General features: G+C 42.6%; 1 pseudogene; it reads right to left on the reverse strand.

Annotated features, from left to right (window-relative positions):
- Positions 1 to 676: 676 nt before the first annotated feature.
- Positions 677 to 3,426, reverse strand: LOC109271407 (eukaryotic translation initiation factor 1-like; annotated as a pseudogene).
- Between the last annotated feature and the right edge of the window lie 334 nt (positions 3,427 to 3,760).

Below are 3,760 nucleotides of genomic sequence, written 5' to 3' on the forward strand. Positions count from 1 at the left end.
CATTTTTTAATTTAATTTAATTTTTTGTTTCTGAAAGCAAGTTTTGTTTAAGTAGGGGGTTAAATACATTACATAACATTAAAACTGAAGAAAAGTTAAATAAAAAACCAGCGTGTTACTTCACATGACATTGGGTAGCTTTTGCTAGTAAGTTGCAAGGTCTACAGCCAGCTACATGACTGATACATCAGTTTGAAATTTGTTCCCTGGTCAGAAGTTTAACTCTGATAGGAGGTTGTCCTCACATTCTGGTATTTGGATGTCAATTAGCTACGGATATGTCTGGTCAAAAAAACCTTGGTGGCAAGCCAGATGTCCTATCACACTTCACTAGAAAGAAGATGGTGACTCTAAGCCCTGTCCACAGCAGGTTGAAGACACCAGGGATCTTTCTTTGACTACCAAGGACTCCCTCTAGCAGCACGACTGCCACCGATGTCTTACCTCATCCTGTCCTCCCAGCTCTGCCGCGGGCTGTTCAGGTGGTGACATTCTCTTAGGTTAGGGAACTCTGAAGAGGGAGAGCTGATGAGCTTCTGGCCAGATGTAGCCTACTGTGATCTTGGGGCTTTGGGCTTGACTGAAACATCACATTACTGCTTGGTTTCAGGCCAGATACTGCCAGACGCCTACTGCTTGACCTCTGTTTAAATGAGGGACTTCAAGACTAGACAGCATGGCTCTTTTCAGTTTATCGGATGAAGGAGTTACACTAGTCCAAGTTAAAAGCAGACCCCAAATGGTTACATTATACAAGCTGTGAGGTTTTCAAACTTGTGACATGGGATAGAAGGGAAATTCTACTCATTGCAAGGAAATCCTCACTTAAGCTTCAGTGAGCCAAAAGCACTTAAAACCCATGAAACTTCAGCTGGTCGTCCTTAGCCAGTCCAATCTCTGTGAGGGAGGAACTGGCATATATACTTGTATTGGTCTCCCAGTAGCTGAATTACTTCTCCATATTCTGGAAGCTCACTTATAGTACCATTGCAGGCAAGTTTCTTCTTAAATGCTTTCATTAGTTTCTTTTTATTTATTTTTTATTTTTTTAAGTTTATTCATTTTTGAGAGACAGAGAGAGACAGAGCGTGAGTTGGGGAGGGACGGAGGGAGAGGGAGACACAGAATCTGAAGCAGACTCCAGGCTCCAAGCAGTCAGCACAGAGCCTGATGCGGGGCTTGAACTCACAGACCGCAAGATCATGACCTGAGCCAAAGTTGGTGGCTCAACTGACTGAGCCACCCAGGCACCCCACTAGTTTCTTTTTATCATAATCATTAGTGATCCCTTAGACAGTACTAGGGGTCTTCCTGTTGTTGCTCTGTTGAATTCCTTTTTAATATAGATTTTTAAATGTTTATTTATTTATTGAGAAAGAGACGCACAGAGAGAGAATTCCAAGCAGGCTCCACACTCAGTGCAGAGCTGACAAGTGGCTCTATCCCAGGACCTTAAGATCATGACCCGAGCTGAAATCAAGTCGGTGTCTTACCTGACTGAGCTACCCAGGCACCCCTCTCTGTTGAATTCTGAGGATATAATCCTCAGTGCCAGTAGGAAGCAGATCATCACTCTTACTTGTATCAGTAAAGGGATCAAAAGAGTGAAGGTTTTGGATAGTGGATATTCTATAGGATTCCTTTTCCTCAGTGGCAACAGTGGAAAAATGGTGGGAGAAGGTGGGTGTGGGGATGGAGCCTTGGGAAGCAAAAGGCTCAAGGAGGAGGCTTCTGAGTCCTTGTTGAGCAGTGACTCTGTGACTGGGTCTTTGACCATTTTTTAATTGGTCAGTTTGTTTTTGCTTTGGAGTTGTTTGAGTTCCTTACATATTTTAGAAATGAACCACTTATTAGGTATATGGTTGACAAATATTTTCCACCCTTTCTCTGACCCTCTGTAGGTTGCTTTTTCATTTTGTTGATTAGTTCTTTTGCTGTCCAGAAACTTCGTAGCTTGATGTAGTTCCACTCGTTTTTGCTTTTGTTGCTTATGCTTTGGTGTCATATCAAAACAATTATTGCTAAGACCAATGTCAGGAGCTTTTTTCCTATATTCTTCCAGGCATTACAGTTTAAGGTCTTAGCTTTCATTTTTGTAAGGTTGTTGAAGATAAGGGTCCAATTTCATTCTTTTGCATGTGAACACCCAGTTTTTCCAGCACCATTTACTGAGGAAACTAGCCTTTCTCTGTTGGATATTCTTGCTTCCCTTGTCAAGTATTATGCAAGTGTTTATTTCTGGGCTCTCAATTATGGTTTTTAAGTCTATGTATCTGTGTTTATGCCAGTACCATACATACTGTTTTGATTACTATAGCTTTTTAGTACAGTTTGAAATCAGGAAATGTGATGCCTCCAGCTTTGTTCTTCTTTCTCAGGATTGCATTGTCTTTTTGAGGTCTTTGGTCCCATATGTATTTTAGGATCACTATTTCTATTTCTGTGAAAACTACCATTGGCATTTCCATAGGGATTACACTAAATTTGTAGATCGCTTTTGTTAGTATGGGCATTTTTTTTTAATATATGAAATTTATTGTCAAATTGGTTTCCATACAACACCCAGTGCTCATCCCAAAAGATGCAGTATGGGCATTTTTTAAAAGTAGTCTTTGCACCAGTGCAGAGCCCAACATGGGGCCCGAACCCATGACCCTGAGATCAAGACCTGAACTGAGATCAAGAGTCGGATGCTTAACTGACTGAGCCACCCAGGTGCCCTGGTAGCATGGACATTTTAACAATGTTAATTCTTCTGATCCATGAACATGTGATATCTTTCCATTTATTTGTGTCTTCTTCAATTTCTTTCATTAATGTCTAATATTTTTTGTCTTATAGTTCCTCTCTTAAATTTATTCATAAGTACTGTATTGCTTTTGGTGCTATTGTAAATGAGATTGTTTTCATTATTTCTTTTTCAGAGAGTTCACTGTTAGTGTATAGAAATGCAACTGACTTTTATATGTTCATATTATATCCTGAAACTTTACTGAATTTCTTTAGTCTAACAGTTTTTTTGGTGGAGGTTTGTAGGGTTTTTCTTTCTGCACAGATTATGTCATCAGCAAAGATGGTTTTATGTCTTCCTTTCTTATTCTGATTTGGGCACACTGAAAGCTGGAGGCCTGCAGCCATGGCCTCAGGGTCTTGGCACTGGTGCACACACTGCATTATAGGCCGGTGATTAGACTTGGTCAGCAGGGTGCAGGTGCACAGCTAGTTGCAAGCAAGCCCAGGAGGGGAGGCCAGTGACATGAGAGGCCTACATCCAGGCCCAGGAGCAGCTGCAAGGGCTTTGGCTCTCCGTCGTGCCCCTGTAGGTACAGGATCTCCCCACTGGCATGTATACAGCAGAGGAGACTGGTGATGGGATTCAGGGGAAGGGTGTGCAGGTACACAGCCAGAGCGGCTAGCTTCAAGCATGCACTTGTGAGTGAGGGCCCACTACAGGGACTATAGCCTTGCCTTTTGTACTTCTACAGCTCCAGAGGCTGGGGGTTGCTAGTGGGGATTCTAGGCTCTGCTGGGGGTGGGCAGGCTAGGAATTGGAGAGGAATCAGGTGGCTGGAAAATACCTGTGGGATGAAAACCCTGTAAAATCTGCAGGTGATGTACAGCGACTGTGCTTGTCATTGAGTTTTTCAGTGGCAAAAGCTGCTGGGCTCCTTGGCAAAGCAGGTCACTGGGAACCTCCTGCTGCATGGCTGATACTGGTAGCCCTTGCTCTTCCTTATTCCCAACTGTCTCTCTACATCTA

The sequence above is a fragment of the Panthera pardus genome, unplaced genomic scaffold, assembly GCF_024362965.1.
Source record: "Panthera pardus isolate Hobbes unplaced genomic scaffold, ASM2436296v1 HiC_scaffold_17, whole genome shotgun sequence".
Lineage (NCBI taxonomy): Eukaryota > Metazoa > Chordata > Mammalia > Carnivora > Felidae > Panthera > Panthera pardus.